General features: G+C 40.8%; 1 non-coding gene across 1 annotated transcript; it reads left to right on the forward strand.

Annotated features, from left to right (window-relative positions):
• Positions 1-1,158: 1,158 nt before the first annotated feature.
• Positions 1,159-1,265, forward strand: LOC120243675. Its single transcript, XR_005531370.1, has one exon. It is a non-coding gene; the product is annotated as a U6 spliceosomal RNA (small nuclear RNA).
• Positions 1,266-20,262: the final 18,997 nt, after the last annotated feature.

The following is a 20,262-nucleotide window of genomic DNA, read 5'->3' on the forward strand; positions in this document are numbered from 1 at the left end:
GAATAAATGTAGAGTTTTTATATGTGATTAAAGTTAAGCTGCTAGGAGCTTAAACTGGCCTGTTTTAAGTATGAAATGTTTATGTAAGCCTCATTGTTACTATAAAGGAAATACTTCTACTACGCTTACAAAAAAGAAAGAGACAGAAAGCAGAGGGAAACCATCATGTATAGTGACCAATTCATAAAGATAAGCAGAGAGAAAGGGGAAAGAAGAACAATGGGAACTACAAAATGGACATAATGCAATTAATAAGAGGGCATTAGTAACTCTTTACGTATCGATAATAACTCTGAAGGTAAATAGATTGAATTCACCCATCAAAAGGCATACAGTGGCTGGCTGGCTGGAAATAAACAAAACTGAACTATCTTCTGTCTATAGGGGACTTTCTTCAGATTGAGGACACGCATAGACTCCAAGTAAAAGAATGGAAAATGATGTTCAAGGCAGGCAGAAACCAAAAGAAAGCAGACATAGCTACACTTATATCAGATAAGACAGACCTTAAGCCAAAACCAGTAACAAGACAAAGAAGGTCATTATATAGTGATAAAGGGATCAATCTGTCAAGAAAATGCTGCAATCATAATTACATGTACACCCAACACAGGGGTACCTACTGGGGTACCTAAATATATTAAGCAAATACTAACAGATCTGAAGGGAGAAATACACAGCAGTACAATAATAGCAGGGAACGTCAATACCCCCCTTTAAACAATGGATAGATGATCCAGACAGAAAATCAACAAGAAAACATTAAACTTGAACCTCACATTAGATCAAGTGGATTTAACAGATGTATACAGAATATTCCATTCAACAGCAGCAGAACGCACATAATTATCAGGTGCACATGGAGCATTCTCCAGGAGAGATCCTATGAAAGGCCACACAACAAGTCAGCAAATTCAAGAAGATTGAAATCATACCAAGTATCTTCCCTGACCCCAATGGTAAAACAAAACACACACACACACACACACACACACACACACAGAAAACTAGAAATTAATAAGTGGAAAACCAGAAAACTTACAAGCATGTGGATACTAAAAACTACACTCTTGAACAAGCAACAGAATATGGAACAGAAGTCACAAGTGAAATCAGAAAATACATCAAAACAAATGAAAATGAAAACCCACCAAAACTGTGCTCGCTTCGGCAGCACATATACTAAAATTGGAACGATACAGAGAAGATTAGAATGGCCCCTGCGCAAGGATGACACACAAATTCGTGAAGCATTCCATATTTTTAAATGCTGATGCATAGGAGCACATGTACCCCAATGTTCATAGCAGCACTCTCCACAATAGCTAAAACGTGGAAAGAGCCTAAGTGTCTATCAACGGACGAATGGATCAAGATGTGGTTTATCTATACCATGGAATACTACATGGCAATGAGAAACAATGACATCTGGCCATGTGTAGCAACATGGATGGACCTTGAGGGTGTTATGCTGAGCGAAATAAGTCAGGCAGAGAAGGACAAATATCATATGCTTGCACGTATAGGAGGATTAGGAGGAACTTAACTGAGGAACAAGGGGGAGAAGAAGGGGGGAAATGGTGGGGGAAAGGGAGAGAAGCAAACCATGAGAGACTTTTGAATGCTGACAGAAACTGAGGACTGACGGATGTGGGGGGGAGGGGGGGATGGGCATGGAGGAGGGCACTCGTGGGGATGAGCACTGGGTGTTATGTGGAAACTAATTTGACAATAAACTATTTGTAAAAAAATAAAAAATTAAAAAAAAGAAAACCCACCAAAACTTATGGGGTGCTACAAAAGCAGCTCTTAGAAGGACGTTTATGGTGATAAATGCATACACTAAGAACATAGAAAGCTCTCTGGGGCGCCTGGGTGGCTCAGTTGGTTAAGCATCCAACTTTGGCTCAGGTCATGATCTCATGGTCTGTGAGTTCAAGCCTCGCATAGGGCTTCATGCTGACAGCTCAAAGAACAAAGTAAGCCCAAAGTCTGCAGAAGGAAAAAAGTAACAAAGATCAAAGTAGAAACAAATAAAATAGAGACCAGAAAAACAAGAGCTGGTTTTCTGTAAATTATAAACAAAATTGACAAACCTTTAGTTAGACTAGGTAAGAAAATAAGAGAGAAGACTTAAATAAATAAAATTAGAAATGAAAGGACACATTACAACTGATTGTACAGTTGTAATGCCAGGATTGTAAGAGACTACTATGAACAATTATACATCAACAGAATGCGTAACCTAGAATAAATATCAATTCTCAAACATTGAAGAGTGGGCAATACTCCCAAATGCATTTGATGAGGCCAGCAGTGCCCTGAGATGAAAGCCAGATAGGGGCATTAGATGCAAAGAAGCTATAGGCCAATACCTCTGATGAATACAGATGCAAAAATTCTCAACACAATATTAGTAAATTTCATCACTTTATATTTTTTAAGTTTATTTGTTTATTTTGAGAGAGCGAGCACAAGCAGGGGAGGGGCAGAGAGAGAGCATCCTAAGCAAGCTCTACACTCATTGTGTGAGATCACAACCTGAGCCGAGATCAAGGGTCAGATGCCCAACCACCTGAGCCACCCAGGTGCCCTTCATCACTTTATTTTATACCTTACTGTACTGCATCTGGAATCCCTGCTTCCTAGTGTTTTGATTCAAATTATCAGTGGGCTCCTTATCTCAAATCCAAAGGCATTTTCCACGCCTTCCCTTACGCAACCTCCTTTCTGCATTTGGCACTGATGATTCCCATCACTTCTTGAAATGTTCAACTCTCCTGGCTTTAGTTGACTTCATACCACTCTTCTAGTTCTTGCTTCCTCCACTCCTTAAATATAGGTGCTTAAAAATGTTTTAGTTTGGGGCGCCTGGGTGGCTCAGTCGGTTAAGCGTCTGACTTCGCCTCAGGTCATGATCTCTCGGTTGGTGGGTTTGAGCCCCGCATGGGGCTCTGTGCTGACAGCTCAGAGCCTGGAGCCTGTTTCAGATTCTGTGTCTCCCCTCTCTCTGACCCTCCCCCTCTCACTCTCTCTCTCTCTCTCTCTCTCAAAATAAAATAAAGACACAAATTTTTTTTTAAAAATTAAAAAAATAAAAATGGTTTAGTTTTTGCCCAACATTCTTTTTATTCTACTGTCTATAGGAAATCCCAGCAACTATTTGGCTACAACTATATACTAATATCTTCTAGGGTTCCATTGGCCTGCTGGATAGTTCTACCTAGATCAAACTTTTGTTACTACTCTTAAGTCCCAATATCCACTGATGACAACTAGGCTTCCAAACTCTTCTACTTCCGTCTCACTTACCATCTGCTTAGTAGCCAACTTCTGAACAATCTTCTAAACATTTCTAAATCTGCCTCCTTTTCTTCATCCCTATTAATGCTGTCTGATTTCATGATCTCACTGACTCTTTCCTAGACACAAACAAAGCCCAAAATGATCTTACCCTGATACTGCTGTCATTTGAGCTGCATCATATAGTCTATGTGAAGCCAATGAAATGCTTTTAAAAGGAAAGTGACATGATAACATTAGAATTAAAAAAAAAAAAGAGGGAAGACTGGGTGGCTCAGTTGGCTGAGTGTCCAACATCCACTTGTTATACCCAGATTGCAGTATCCTCAACGACCAGAGACCACCGGGGAGACCGAGTCACGCATGCAAAGGCAAAGGGCTTTATTATGGGCTCGAGCTCGGGCTCACAGACCTCACCAACGCAGTGGATCCGTGCTGTGAGCCCTGAACAAAGGCAGAGTAGGGGTTTTATGGGGTTTGTGACGGGGGAGTTACAGAAATTGTGGCATGGAAACAGTGATCCAATCATAATTACACAATATCATTGACAGCGGGTTTAACCATACATGTTATCCAGAATATCTGTTACTTTTGGCAGGATCCAATTACAACATTCAGGGTACCCTTAAATTCAACCAACCACAGAGCGAGCTTAGAGTCTTGTTCGGCGACTAATGGGTTAACTTTTACATTAGGCAGCTGAGATTTATCTATAGTTGCTGGCCTTTCTTGATTGGGCGTTGCCAAGGTAGTGTGGTGGAGTGAAGTGGTGGGCAGTTTCTTCAGCCTTGGGCAGTGTGTAGCTGCCTGATAGTTTCAGGGAAACTGAAACTTAGGCCTTCTAGTTTAGAGGGGAAACTTAAAGCCTAGTATGGAGTCAGTCTGGTTTAGACTTGTGTCCTTACACACTCAGGTCATGGTCTCATGCGGCTCAAGGGTTCGGGCCCCACATGGTGCTCTCTGTTGTCAGCACGGACCCCGCTTCAGATCCTCCATCCCCTTCTTTCTCTGACTCTCTCCCACTCAGGTTCGCGTGTGCTCTCTCAAAAATAAAGAAAAAGAAACAAAAACGGTATGCCTACAGCACGGTGCATGGAAGCTTAAGGGCAGGAGGTACAGCTAAGAGCTGTTGTAGACGAGAGATGAGCCGAACCCAAAACATTACGGTTAGGACTAGAAGGCAGGGGACAGATTAAAAATATATTCAGGAGACAAATGGTTAGGACATAGTAATTGATAGAAGACATGAAATAAAGCAATATTTATTTTACTAATCTTTCAGGGAATTAACCTTTATGCTGTCTCCCTTTTTGCCCATTTCTACTGCATATCATATACTCATCAGTGTGGTCTCACCCTACCTTTCATATTTACAAATCATTTTTCCAATTTAGATATGGTGAACTCAAAACCTCCCTCTTCAAATACAACCTCATTTCCCCTCAGGTATGCACATCACATCTGCTATTTATATTTCCCTTTCAATAGGAATTAAACATTTAACATCTATAGTCAGTGATTCGGAAGATAAAAGACACCTTAGTTTCCTCTCTCAGCAACTAGAAGTTACAAGGCGGCACCAAGCACTTCACACCCCAGATCTCCCTCAGGACATCACTGACCTCTGACCCTGCTGAATTCTCTCCACACCTTGGTTTGCTATTTGCCCTCATCATCCCATGAGGAAACTATCAACATGAATGTTATCCTGTCCGTTTCGTCTCTGTACCCCAAAGTGATACCCTCTGTGGAACATTTCCCCCTTTGAAAAACTGTGTGAACCAAAGCACACGAGAGATTAAGTCAATTGCCAAAGTCATGTAACTTGTAAGTACTATTGTGGTGATTTCTGAAAGATAATGTTAATTATTTCTGTCTACTTACTCCAAGTGGTTACATGATTTTTTTATTTGTGGTTTATGGGGCGGATAAAAAGGATGTGGGAGGGGGAGATTTGAGAAATAGAATTGCTGTATTAAAATGTGATCACTCCCAAGTCTGCACTGGACTGCTTTAGAATAGCAAGTAAATAGAATACATTGTACTTCTAATAAACGTTGTCTTAATTTTGCTTCTTGGAACTAAATAATTTTATTATTTTTATACCAAAATAAATGCATTTGTGTTTTTGCTTTGCTTTTCTATTTTTTTTCCCCATTTAGTTACGGGATGTCCAATTCTTTCAAGGAAACCTAAATATTTACAAGTTTCCAATTGTTTTCAACAGTTAGCTTTTTTATGCACAATGAACATGTCTGTTCTTTCACATTTTACATTGGTTTACGTTCTAAAAACCAAGCTGGGTCTTAACATAATTGCTAGATATCTGGTAATGGCTGGTAGTTTATGAACCTAATTTCAGAGTTAGTATTTTTCTGAATTATTGTAATTATCTTTAACAACAGGTTCATTATTCCTGGAACACACATGATGTTTTGATATATGCACATTTGGTAGAATTAAAGTATCATTACATCTTAAAGTTTGAAGAAACCTTTAAGGTTAACTAACCAACCTTAACATTTAAATTCTTTAAATAACCACCATTCATATATATATGGCCCAGACCACCACCAGCAAAACCTAAAACGAAGGACGTTTGCCAGTAGTAGCCATGAGAGGAAAAGTGGTCATTTTTAAAACATTAGCTAAAAATAGGGGCACCTGGGTGGCTCAGTAGGCTCAGCGTCTGACTCTTGATTTTGGCTCAGGTCACGATCTCACAGTTGATGAATTCGAGCCCCATGTCGGGCTCCACAGTGTTAGCGTGGAGCTTGCTTCAGATTCTTTGTCCTCTCTCTGCCCCTCTCGCTCACTCGCAAGTGTGTGCGCACACGCTCTAAATGAATGAATGAATGAATGAATGAATGAATAAATAAATACTGTAAAAAAAACTGTAGCCAAAACCAAAGTAACTATCTCAGGGTGCTTAGTAAGTAGAGTACTCATTACATGCCAAAGATTGTGCTACGTGCTTACGTGTATGAACTCATGCAATCTAGGATGAAGATATTATTACTAAATATGACCCATTTTATAGATGATGAACGTGAGGTACAGAGACATGAAATAAATATATTCAAGGATATGCAACTAGTTAATGACAGTGAGGTTTCAGACTGAGGCTGTGGGTGTGGATCTAGAGCCCATGCCTTTCTTTAATGGCTCCACTACTATTTCTTCTTTTTAGTCTGGGGAAAAAGCATTAGAACCATTGTTTGGCGGTGGAGGTTAGCATTTTCACATGGATTTTCGTCCTTCCTCTGTTTCTGACAGACTGGATTACGCTAGGAAGTTCACAGGGCTTTGTTGCCAAATTACTCTACTTGACGAGAACAGGAAATACAGGGCGCCCGTTATTTACTCACAGAACATCTGTGTTCCACACTCTGTTGGAACTTTTGTGTTCTGAAGAATATATTTATTATTGCCATTAGAAATGCACAGCTTTGGCTGCGAGTGAAATCAACCTCAGTCATTCTGCGACACTCCATGTTTGAAAAGAATATGCATCATTTCTTCAGTCAGCTGCATTTCTTTCCGTAATGATATGCGGCACTGATCAGTGCTGAGAGTATTTATAGCCCACCTCATTTTAATAAGACTATTAATAGTCCTGATGTTTCAACAAACAGTATTAATCGTTTCAATGTTGACATATTGAGAAATGATTTGATATGCAGAAAAGGAAAATATAATCAAAGACAACAAAATTACATCTTTCAGCTGCTCATGGAAGAAAATAATGTTAACATAATTTAAAGTTTCAAAGACGATTAACAACTATGCTGGGTGAGAAGTACCCAACAAAAACAACCCAGTCATAAGTTAGCAGTCGATACCAGCAGTAAAACAAGATGCTCCAGTTAAGAATATTATATCATCCCAGAATGAAGCAGCAATTCTAAATTTGTGGAATTAAAGGCGTAACTCTGAAGCTTGGCTTCTCACACTGGTTTCGTGTGCAAAGGTCATAGTATACTTTGACAGGGACATCTTTTGCAAGAGCTTTCTAGGCGAGGGGTCCAACGAATGACTGCACCCTGTACTCCTAAGTGTGATGAAAATCTCCAGAATTTGGTTTACGTTAATATCATTAATAGGTGACACAAATGATAGACACCGATTTAATGCTATGAAACAAAGGCATGCTGTAAAATATAACCAGAAAATAAAGTAATCTCACCCTTAATTACATACATATAAGAATTTACACATTCTGGGGCGCCTGGGTGGCTCCGTCGGTTAAGCGTCCGACTTGGGCTCAGGTCATGATCTCACGGCTCCTGAGTTCGAGTCCTGCATTGGGCTCTATTCTGACAGCTCAGAGCCTGGAGCCTGCTTCGGATTCTGCCCCTCCCCACTCCCACTTTCTCTCTCTGAAAAATAAATATTTAAAAAATGTTTAATTAAAAAAAGAATTTACACATTCTTTCTACGTGAACCCAAACTACTAATTTTAATACGTGGTAAGCCTTAGCTGTCCAATGAAGGTGTTGCTTCAAAATAAGCCTTATTCCAATATTACTGCCAGTGTGCTCAGAACATGTTTGGACTTCATCACTTGGAATTTTCTGAAAGCCTCTTGAGAAACTTGCCTAAGTAATTATTACAGTTTGTTAAAAAAAAGTTTGTCAATCTTCCATGTATTAGTGTAATTTCACTTTACTTTTCAGCTTTTAGTTAAAAAATTCTTATCCACCCACACATGACGCAAGCAATACAAAAATGGTGACTGGTGCGTGGAAGATGCTAAATTAATGTTTTGTGGGTAAATGAACAAGCTCGGAGATCATTCCAAGAAGGAAGCTTCATGAATTATTTGAGCAGTAGCTTCATCACTGAAGGAAGTTTCTGTTCTCCCATGTGTACTACTTAGAAGGGGATGACACTTATTTGGATGGATGACTTCAAATCTTCACATTATAAAATCAATCACCTTATTTTCAAGTCACACTTGGTACATCCAGAGTGTAACTTCTCTTCCAAGATTTTTTCAGAATTTGAATTTATTCAAATGGATTTTATATTTTGTAAGGCAAATCAGAAGTTATCCACTGCCTTATAAATAATGCATAGGGAATACAAATAGAGGTAGTAACATGAAGTTGGTCTATTATGAGTGAAAAAATATTTAACACCCGTTCTGTTCAAACACGACTGAAAAACATCAGCAATTCCTCATATCCTTTGCCCTCTTTTTAGGATAGTTACCCCATTAGCAGGCTGCCACTGTAGCGATGCTACCATGAGCTTCTCAGGCAGCCTTTTCTATTCAGATACTACTCAAGGAAACATCAGCAAAACTCACTAACCAATGGACCGACATCAGTGAGATGGCCAGGAATCTTTGGTGGTCTAGCTAATGTCGGGTAACGAGCTGGTTTGAATGTTTCCAAGTCGCCAACCAATCATTTGGGTCCAATATACAGTCAGCTGAAGCAAACCAAAACAGAATAGATAGACGAGGACTGGATTGGAGCCCTGGAATTCTGCCAATCCCGGAAGCATAGTAGAATGAAAAGACGACTATTCTAGGAGTTTCAACGACTAGGACATCCTGAGGCTAGCCTGTGTATTTTTATGCCAGCTATTGTTGCAATGGCTCTTTCTCCAAGGTATCCAGGAGTTCCATGGAAACAGGAAGGGAAGCAAACGGAGTTACCCTTTGTCTTGGTGCCAATTCAGGGATTACAGTATAATCAATTTCCCTTTTGTGTTTACAGTAAAAGCTTATCCTTAATCGTAAAGATTTGGGACCGAAAGGCCCACCTTACCTTCACAGAATCCATGAGATCTACTGTCCTACTGGCAATTTTGAAAATGGATAGTAAGTAGCTAATGAAACTCTTGAGTGCGTGCTGATTTGCTTGTTATTTCTTTCTGTCTGATTATCCTGTAATGTTCAGATTTGCACTTGCAATCTAAAAATGCATTTCTTTCTACTAAGGGCAAAGAGAAACGAGGATATCTGCTGATATGCGCACCCTAAAATAGTCACACTTTATACAGTAGCTTTGGTCCAAGGAAGTTGCTAATACGGCTAAGGATTACTTGTGTTTTGCCCCGGGAAGAAAAAGCCATTATAATTTCCCACCATTTAGGATACCTAGAGAAGAAACCACAAGGAAGTAATATGTCCACAGTTAAGACAGGGAACCAGAACTGGAATGTATCTTGTCCTACCACAGCGTTTTCTCTGGAGGCTGAGAAGCACTGAGGTAGAAGTCAGAGGACTTGGGAATTTGTGTTCTGTATTTTGTTCAATAAGGTGAAGCATATCATGGAGAACACTAGGTAATATTCACAAAGATGATAAATCTGCAAATATCTCATGGATAAAGTCATTAGCCCAACTACAGCCTTGATTTTGATAGCACGTTTAAAAAAGAACTGTGAAGGTCTGCTTACTCATACTCTCCAACTCATCATTAAATTCCATCCTCACTGTCACCAAAATCATTTAAGCTTTTCTGATCCTTACTTGAGCATTGGAGGACTAAATGAATTAGCATATATAAAATGCTTAGAACAGTGTCTGGAACAGCATGATTCAACCTACTGCCCATCCACCACGTGCCCATAGGCGTAACAGGAAACAAAAGAGATAAATAAAAAATGGTTTAAGCCCTTTAAGTACCCAGAACTAGTGGGCCAGACAAGAACGTAAGTACCTGCATTGCAGAACATGCTATAGCAAGCACCATAATAAAGCCACAAATCAGGATGAGAGGGGTAAGAGAAGTTATTATTATTACCCATTTATTTCTTCATTTGTTAATATAAATTAACTCAGTTTTCTCACAACCTTTTAAGGTAAGCTGGATAGATGTTCCTTTGAGCCCTTACATAGTAGTTTATAGCTTAAAAAGTGCTTTTGTATATGTTGCCCTGTTTATTATAACCCTCCCAACAGCTTCGTCATGGAGATACTAGCATTATTTTCATTGCGCAGAAAAGATACAAGGTTGGAAAGAACGTTTTATATGGCTGGTCAAATGGCAGAGGTGTTCTCTGGTCATGGGCAAGATGAGGAAATGGAGTTCCAGGAAGACAGAGACACGCCCAAGGTCACAGAGCCAGTTAGCAGAAGTCCAATTTGAGGTTACATTTTGTAAAGGCATATTCTGGACAATAGGTCCCCATATCTCACGAGGGATGGGATGGTCAATACCGCTATTACCCACAGTCTGCCCCTTGGGATATCTGTTAGTATCTATAAAAGAACTTACTATATAGGACTTAAAATTTTTTTTAATGTTTCCTTATTTTTGAGAGAGAGAGAGAGAGACAGAGAGAGAGAGAGAGACAGAGAGAGAGACAGAGAGAGAGAACCAGTGGGGGAGGAGCAGAGAGGGAGGCACAGAATCCAAAGCAGCCTCCAGGCTCCAAGCTGTCAGCACAGAGCCCGACATGGGGCTTGAACTCACGAACTGCAAGATGATGACCTGAGCTGAAGTTGGACGCTTAACTGACTGAGCCACCCAGGTGCCCCCCATGGGACTTTTTAAAAGATGTGCTGGTATTTGCCTTGAAGTACTTTCAGGGCCTATTTACGTAGTATGAATCTTGTCTGGCATCCAGTATGGTCTTTACAAATAAGAAAAATGATGACAATGATTGACATTTTTAAAAGTGTTTTCAAGAAGAGATTAGCAAGTAAGTCATTAATTTCCATCAGGAGGCTCACCCTTCCACATTTAGTATTTATATCAAGAGTGCATTCTTTCAGAGTGTACTGGTTTACATTAAACACTGAGGGAATATTTCAAATTAGTCTCTTACATGGACTCATTATTATTAGAATGCCAGAAATACATTCAACTATGGCATTGTTAATCAGAATAAATTTCTCTGCTGCTTGTCTTGCTGTAAGATCTGCAGTGTGTTCGCGGGCTGATGTAGGAATAATTAGGTAGATATGTGATTTTTTTCCTAAATAGTCAAAAGAATTACAATTAAAGAAATAGAATGGTAAAAATAGTTAGGTATGAACTTGAACTTGTCTCCCACGTAGAATGTTCCTGAGTTCTAATTTAAATATGGCTTCTAAGTAAATTTAAAGAGAAAAGATATATGTTACTGCTAAAAGTGTAGGACCTGGTCTGGGCATGATGTGAATATATAATAATTAGAAAAGAAAGTTGCGATATATGGATATTTTGGTTAAGGAATATAAAGCCTTTGGTAGAGAAGTTATATACTTGTGAACAAAAAGTCAAGAGTTTTAAAGCATTGCTAATCTCCGTCCATCAAAATTCAGGTCAAATATGCAGAGTATGAAAGCTAGACACAAACATTTTAACAATGGTTAGCTTGCGAGTGGCGTGGTAGAAACCGTGCACAAGTATTCCCTTCAAGCCTTCATCGTGCCTTCCCTACAAGCAGAATCTAGTCCTCCATCCCCCTGGTTTGGGGCTTAACCACACGACTTGTCATCTACAGAATGAGACTGAAAGGTGCAGTATAATAGCCCCATGGGAAGGCTTTAAGAGTCATTATTTGTGATTATCCTCGTGACTCGTTCTCAAAACACTCTCATTTGTAAAGAGAAGAATGTGGGTCAGGGTGCTGAGAGACGTGTTTGTAATCCTACGGCGTGAGGGTCTCCAAACTCAAAAGGCTTGGAAGTAACATTCTTCTTTGATGTAACTTTCGCAACTTCTGTTCGTTTTAGTTACTATGGTCTCAGAATTCTTTTTTACCCAAGTCCTGAAGAGTGGTTTTCCGCAGCCATTTGTTCATCTTGAAGAGAAACCAGGAGTGCAGAGAATCTTCTGAAGACGCACTGGTGGGTCACAGGAAGTGATCTTTTTATGTACATTTGTGCATAAACAATACCATCTGACTTAAGGTGTCATTCAAGACAACTATAAGATAAATAATATTAGAAACTAGGCTTAATATTGGCCCCTTAAGACCACAGTGTATCTTCCTTACCGCCTGTTCAGGACAAGTACAGACTCTGTACCAGCCATATTTAATTTACTGTTCCATGCTCTGTTGTGAGTCCAGGATCCCTACCCACAGCTTTGACATCTGGCTCCTGGCTTCTATCTCTGTTTCAGAGCAACCTGAAAGTGACTTACACCTACCCCAGAAGATCCAGTGTCAGACACACCTCATCAAATACATTCTGTTCCTAAAGGCTGAACACGGGAGAAGTCTACTTGATGGTTTTCTTTCGTAAACCAGCTTGTCTTCATATATAGGCTCTTCCTCATGCAGTACTACATTCTGCAATCATCTCAATTTCCTTTGCAGGAAATTACCATCTTTCAGTTGTTTCTCCAGGTATTCCTCATTACTGAGAAATGCAAATATGGTTTTTGCTCAAAACCCCCGCTGATGGAAACAAAATCTGCATTGCTACTCAGATTATTATGAGCTACCCACAGCACTTGGGCTGAAGTGGTTGCATAGAAACTCTTTCATACAACATGCTCTCTTCATAAGGAGAATGTGACAAGAATCCGATGTGATTGCTCAATTTCAGTACAATCTCTCCCCCATCTGAATAAGAGAAGCTCAGGGTGAAGAGGTCACAAGAAATAGTGAGGACTTTTTCAACTTCACACTCTGGAGCTCTGATAAATCCGTGCCTATGTCACACAGGTCACTGTGGGAAGTGAGGAAAAGGGCAATTAAGAGTAGGTCTGGGGGTGCCTGGGTGGCTCAGTCGGATAAGCATTTAACTCTTGATATTGGCTCAGGTCATGATCTTATGGTCGTGGGAAGAGCAGCTCAACTCGGGTGAACATGGAGCCTGCTTGGGATTCATCCTCTCTCATTCTCTCTCTCTCATCACCCCTCCCCCACTTGTTCTCTCTCTCTCTCTCTCTCCCCCCCCTTCTCGCTGCCCCTCCCCCTACTTTTACACACACGCATGCTCTCTCTGTCAAAATAAACTTAAGAAATTAATTAAAGTAAATTAAAAATATTAAAAAAGCGTAGGTCTGACTCCTTGCTTCAACAGAGCTGTTCTGATTTTGTCTTTATAAACTGGGTTTGGATAATACTTTGTTGTACAAAGGGTCCATGAGGAAAAAATATGTTTTAAATCACCGGGCAGTACAAGAAGCAGAGGTTTGAAATCAGACTAGGTCCAATCCTGGGTGAAGCTACGTGACCTCGAGCAAGTAACTGAACTAGGCTTCAGTTTCCTCCTCTGTAAAATATGGATGCATGAAGCCATGCATCCTGTACTTAGAATACAGCAGGGATTTAGTAAAGGGTAACATTTGTATTTGTTATCATTACATAGACCAATAGGATACGTAATACATGATCTTTACCTTCAGAAATTTGTCAAGTATCATTATGTGAAAAGCGTAAGATGTGTTCGTTGTCCTTGAAAACTTTACAGCCTGCTTGGTAAGATGATACATAGCATTAAAGAAATCAACAATCAAATAGGGCCAAGAACTAAGTGACTTGGATTCCCAGGCTGAAGAGAGAAAGGACTTGAATTAAAAAAATGGATACGTCCAAGCCCATGACATCATCTTCTTGGCACAAGTCTCTGTGTGCCCACATCGTGAAGACTGTCCCCAGATTGAGAGACTGAAAGAATCAGTAATTTACTGAGTGCAGCACAGCATGTTCATCTAACAGGGGGAGGTGAGGGCCAAGGGCATACGGCCACGGATAGTGCTCCCTAAAGGACAAACAAGAAGATGATAGGCTTCCAGCAGAGACGGTCTCCTATGTCTCCACACTCTCATACTACTTGCGACGTGCTTGAGACCAACAACAGCAACTATTTCAATGCACGGAATGATACTAGCCGAGGGGAGGCAACATGGAAGGGAGGAGGGCGGATATGCACCAGCCATTGTCCACGGGGACGGTGCTTTAGGCCGAGGTCCCATAAACGTCACAGACTTGGTGTCCATTGACTGACTCTCCAGAAATGGTGAAAGTGTTAAAATGGCAACATGGCAGAGGAGGAAAGACACACGCAGAATATTAAGAGAAGTTAGTCCATAAACCACGAGGGGCTACCTGATGGGCATGACCCATTGGCGGGGTCACTCGAGGATGACGCGGTCTCTCTCTCCTGGCGTCATTTATTCACTCAACAGTAGCACCGCGTGCTGTTCTGAGGCTAACGCAGCAAACACGACAAGGCCGCGGCTCTTCAGGAAGTGACAGCTTTACTGAGAGATGCAAACAAGCAATTAGAAGAGGTGCAATAAGGACTTCAGTGGGGGGGCAGGTAATGGTGACTATGGAAGTTTAGCTAATGGGGCATTTAACCCAGTTCTGGGAGTCGGCGGTAGCCGGAAGAGGACATAATATCAAAGGTGAGGTGCAAATGAGGAATAAGAGTGAACCCGGTAAGAAAAAGGAAGAGCAAGGAACAGAGTTCCAAGGACGCAGGTGATTAGTTGCAGCAAAGGTCCAGATGCAGAAAAGATGATGCTCTTCTGGATAGGACTATACACACACACACACACACACACACACACACACACACACACACTCCTAAGGGGGAAGCAAATGGGACGAGAGGAATAAGAAGGGGAAAGATTAGAAAGGGTCTTGAAAACCAAGTTGAGGGCAATGGGGAAACTACAGACTGATTTCAAGCAGGTGTTTATCACGAGCAGGTCTGTGGCTAAACAATGACTCGAGGAGAAGGGGCCAGGCCCGGAGACACCACCTAGGAGACTGTTGCAGTAATGGCGATGATGTTTTCCTGGGCAAAGATGGCGTCAGTGGTGATGGAGATAAATGAACAGATACACAAAGTGTTTGAGAAATAAAGTCAACAGGGGCCGGTGGTTTATTAGATGTTGCAGATGAACAAAAAGAAGACTTCAAAGTTTGGGGGATGGGTACAAGGAAGGAACGGGTATCTGCAGAGAATCCCAGTCATGCATGACTAGCGGGAAGTGTGAAGAAAATCAGGAGAGTGTGGTGGCATAGAGCCTAAAGAAAAAGAATGTTTGAGGAAGGATGGTAATGTAGCAAGTGATATTAAGTGATAGTAATAAGGGATTTAAAAGTCAGTGGATTGGGGGCGCCTGTCACTTAAGTGGCTCAGTCACTTAAGCATCTGACTGTTGATTTCGGTTCAGGTTTGTAGGATCAAGCCCCACATTGAGCTCTGCACTGTTTAAAACCATTGTTTAAAGTTAGGGGATTTGTCATCAAGTAAATCACTGGTAGCCTGGGCATTCTGTCAGGATGTTTTTAAGGGACACCTAAGTGTAGAGCAGTGTTTTTGTTTCCAACACTGGAGAAAAAACAGGCAACCCGAGAAACCACCTACTGTAAAACATAGAGCAATGCAAGGCAAAATAAAACAAACACCCTTGAAATACAGAGCTGAGACTGCAAGGTATTACAAGCAGTTGCTATTATTTTAAAATGACAGAACTCCAAATACAGTACAGAAAATTCCTGTACACCTTTCATCCAGCTCCCCCAAATGGCAACATCTCATAAGCATCATCCAATTATAAAAACGAAGACATGGAAATTTGTACAGCATGGTCAAACTATAGACTGTATTCAAGTTCTGCCAGTTTTTCCACTAAGGTCCTTTTTCTGCTTGAGGATCCAACTCATGATAGCACATTCCACGTAGTTGCCTTGACTCCTTAGTTTCCTCTAATCCAGGGAAGTTCTTCCGTCTTTCCTAATCTTTCAAGATACTGACATTAAAATTTTTAAAAATATTTATTTTTGAGAGAGACAGAGACAGAGTGTGGGGGAGGAGGGCAGAGAGAGGGAGACACAGAACCCAAAGCAGGCTCCAGGCTCTGAGCTGTCAGCACAGAGCCTGACGCAGGGCTCGAACTTGTGAACAGTGAGACCATGACCTGAGCCGAAGTTGGATGCTCAACCGACAGAACCACCCAGGTGCCTCAATATTGACAATTATGAAGCACGTTAGTCAGATATGTTACAGAATGCCTCTCAATGTACTTTTGTCTGATGCGTTCTCATGAAGAGCTTGGATTTAATGCCTTTGCAAAAGCACCGGAGAATGGATATCGATAACGTTGTCTCCTTCTCTGCGTACGCCGGGTTGGCAGGCTCCACGGCTCTCGGGACTTCTCAGTCTCCTTATCGTCCCCCTCCAGCTGTAGTTCTGACCCCAGCACGCATGCCTGTCCCTCCCCCAGAATAGATTTTTCAAAAACCGTTCCTTTCCCCCAACAACAATGGATTTTCACCAACGCCCTGAGTACAAGTGTGTTGCTTTTCTTTCCTCCCACATGTTAAGGATCTTATTCAATAGGGATAATGGGGGTCAGTGTCTGAGTGTCTTTCCATCTCCTCTCTGGGTGGCCGCTGTTCCCCTTCTCCTGGTCTGCACCATAATGGGAACTTTCCAGGGACTCGGGAATCTTTTCTGTGAGCACTTACTAACATACATGCAGGGACAGCCTTCAAGACGATGCAGGCTTCCCCAAGTTTGGGGGTCTTCATGAGGTTTGCCAGTGAATACCGCCCTGCATGGATTCTATGTCCCGTAACTACTTGGCGTCTTCTCCAAGGAAGCCAGACTGCGCCTCTTTTCCTTTGATTTGAGGACACTGGGGTGCTCAAGTCTCTCACGAGTTCGTGAAAAATTATGAATCTGAAGGCTTTTTTCAGCTTTCTTTTTAATTGTAAAGTGGGAGTGACACTCTTTCCTGCTCACCACATTCCCAAGCAGAGGCGCCAAATCATCTGTTACTATGGTTGAGGTAGAGAGCAAATGTTTTCTCATGAAAAAAGATGTAAAAATTCATTATTTCTTAAATTCATGATCTCATCGGTTTGTTATGATTTTAATATACCTTATTATGATAGTGTTTCTCCAGTAGGCATATGGCTCTAACATTTTACCTATTTGAAAGGACCCTGCTCATATTTGGAGGTGAAAGATCCTTTTGATAATACTTCAAGCCCTGCAGCTCCAGAATATGCTGGGTAGTATACATATGTGTCCTAAGCAGTGTACTACGTACTTGGGTAAATTTCACGCAAAACACATGTTTTTGGAATTTACATATACACATTTTTCTGATACTATTAAAATAGCAATTGAAGTGCACTGAGGTACAGACAAAAGTTAAATGACTGCTTCTAGATTTGACTTTATTCCTCAATGTTTAGGTTGTTGTGTTTAATAATGATATATTTTATAAAGCATATTGTTTAGTTTTCAGATTTCTCTAAAAGTTGTTAATACCCAACAGTGTTGGCTAATATTTTTTCAAGTATTCTTATACATGAAACAGTCTATTAGTATGCAATGGATAAATGCACTGAGTACTTATTAACTACAACTACTATTTATTGCTAGACTATTGTAGTATTGCTTAAAGGAATCTAATTATTTGACTACCAAATTTATAATTCTTTTTTATTTTTAAAATGTTTTATTTATTTCTGAGAGAGAGACAGACAGAGCGTGAGTCAGGGAGGGGGAGAGGGAGACAGAATCTGAAGCAGGCTCCAGGCTCTGAGCTGTCAGCACAGAGACAGACGCGGCACTCGAACTTGTGAACTGCGAGATCATGACCTGAGTGGAAGCTGGATGCTCAACTGACCGAATCACCCAGGCACCCCCAAGTTTACAATTATTTCTGAATTATTTTCTGATTCGTTCTGAATTATTTCTGATCCTTTCATCTGGCAACTCAATAGTTGCTGTGTCACATACTATGCTGGGACTTAAGGATCAAATCATGGACAGGTATGTTCTTTTCTTTGAGAGATGTGTAATTTACCAGGAAAGAAGGCATAATACACTGTAATAGGTGCGACATGAGTGAAAAGTATAAATATCCACGTGAACTGGGAGAAGGAAAACGGGACGGCCATGTTGGAGGAGGCCCTCACGAAGGATGTGTTGTTTTTGCTGTTGCTGGGCTAAGCTGAGTGGTGCTGGCCAAGGACATAACATATGCTATGAATGCAGTTGTGAGAGAGCTCAGACTTCTTAAGGAACAGTGAGAGGGTGGCCTGGATGGGGTAGCGGGTGATCACATTCTAACAGGGGGCTGAGATGAGCTTGCACCAGGTTTCACATGCCTTGATAAGGGGTAACAGACATTAACTTGTGGCTACCGTGTTACAGAGTGAATGGAATAAAAATTCTCATATTGAATCCAATGGGATAGTACTAGGAGGTGGGGCCTTTGGGGAGGTAATTAGACCATGAGGGTTGAGCTTTCATGGATGGATTAGCGTCCTTATCAAAGAGACCCCAAGAGAGCTCTCTACTCTCTTTTCACTTTGTGAGGACACAACCAGAAGACAGCAGTTTGCCACCTGAAGGGGGCCTTCACCAGAAACCAACCATGCTGACACCTGGTCTTAAACTTCCTTCCTCCAGAACTGTGAGAAATAGGGGCACCTGGGTGGCTCAGTAGATTGGCTGTCTGACTCCTGATTTTGGCTCGGGTCGTGATTCCAGGGTTGTGGGATTGGGCTCCACATCAGGCTCCACACCGAGCATAGAGCCTACTTGGGATTCTCTCCATCTCTGTCCCTCTGTCCCACCCCCACTCATGTGCATGTGAGCACACACTTTCTAAAATAAAAAAACAATAGAACCATGAGAAATACATTTCTGTTGTTTGAAGCCATTCAGTCTAGGTGCCTCGTTACAGTGGCCAGAATGGACTAAGACAGTGAGCCAAAGAGTTCAAGGTATCATGGTATCATGTTTCTGAAATGTCTCAAATTAAAGCTGATAAACTCCATTGGCATCAAACTCTCAGCAAATACCTCTTAACATGAATAAAATAAAGTCTACTGGCTGTTTTATGCTAAAAATGATCTGAAACACAAAGATTTATAAATCAGACATGGCTTCCTAACTCAATAAAATTGACATTGGCTTAATACTCTCAATTATAAATATTGTTCATTACACAAATGTACTATTTTTATAATTCTTCATTACATTAAGTGTTTGAGACTTGAAGGGATTAAGTAGATTTTGTAATCATTCCTCAGTTGCTCAAGGACAGAATGAGACCATGATTCAGCTCTCCTGCCCTAACAAGCACAATCCATGTCATGAAAGTTCTCATAGAGCTTTCTGGTCATTGACATGTATGTAAAAATTAGCAAAACATTTTTTAATGTTTATTTATTTTGAGAGAGAGAGAACGAACATGTGGGAGGAGCAGAGCGGGGCGGGGGGGGGGAATCCTAAGCAGGCTCCACACTGTCAGTGCAGAGCCTAATGCAGGGCTCGATCTCACTAACTGTGAGATCATGCCCTGAGCTGAAATCAAGAGTCTGACACTTCACTGACAAAACATTTTTTTAAAATACAATATCTAGGGACCTGGAGGGTGTTATGTTGAGTGAAAGAAGTCAGTCAGAGAAAGACAGATATCATGTTTTCACTCATATGTGGATCTTGAGAGACTTAACAGAAGACCATGGGGGAAGGGGAGGGGAAAAAGAGTTACAAACAGAGAAGGAGGGAGGCAAAGCAGAAGAGACTCTTAAATACTAAGAATAAACTGAGGGTTGATGGGGAGTGTGGGAGAGGGGAAAATGGGTGATGGGCATTGAGGAGGGCACTTGTTGGGATGAGCACTGGGAGTTGTATGGAAACCAATTTGACAATAAATTATATTAAAAATAAAAATAAAATAGAATATCTGGGGGTGCCTGGTTGGTTCAGTTGGTTATTTCATGGTTCATGAGATCAAGTCCCCCCTTGGGCTCTATAGTGAAAGCATGAAGCCTGCTTGGGATTCTCTCTCTCTCTCTAAAAATAAATAAACATTAAAAGATTAAAACAATAAAATAGAAAATCTGGCCAGTATCAATGACAGTAATATATACAATGCCACTTTTGCTCACGTAGACTAATAGTAGCAAACAGATTCACTGTTTGACTATTAGAGTCATGTTTCCATAGCTTCAATAAAACATAATTTATACACCATAAATTTATCTATTGTAAGTTTAAATTCAATGATTTTTGGTAAA

The sequence above is a fragment of the Hyaena hyaena genome, unplaced genomic scaffold (assembly GCF_003009895.1).
Source record: "Hyaena hyaena isolate Hyena2069 unplaced genomic scaffold, ASM300989v1 scaffold_351, whole genome shotgun sequence".
NCBI classification, from domain to species: domain Eukaryota; kingdom Metazoa; phylum Chordata; class Mammalia; order Carnivora; family Hyaenidae; genus Hyaena; species Hyaena hyaena.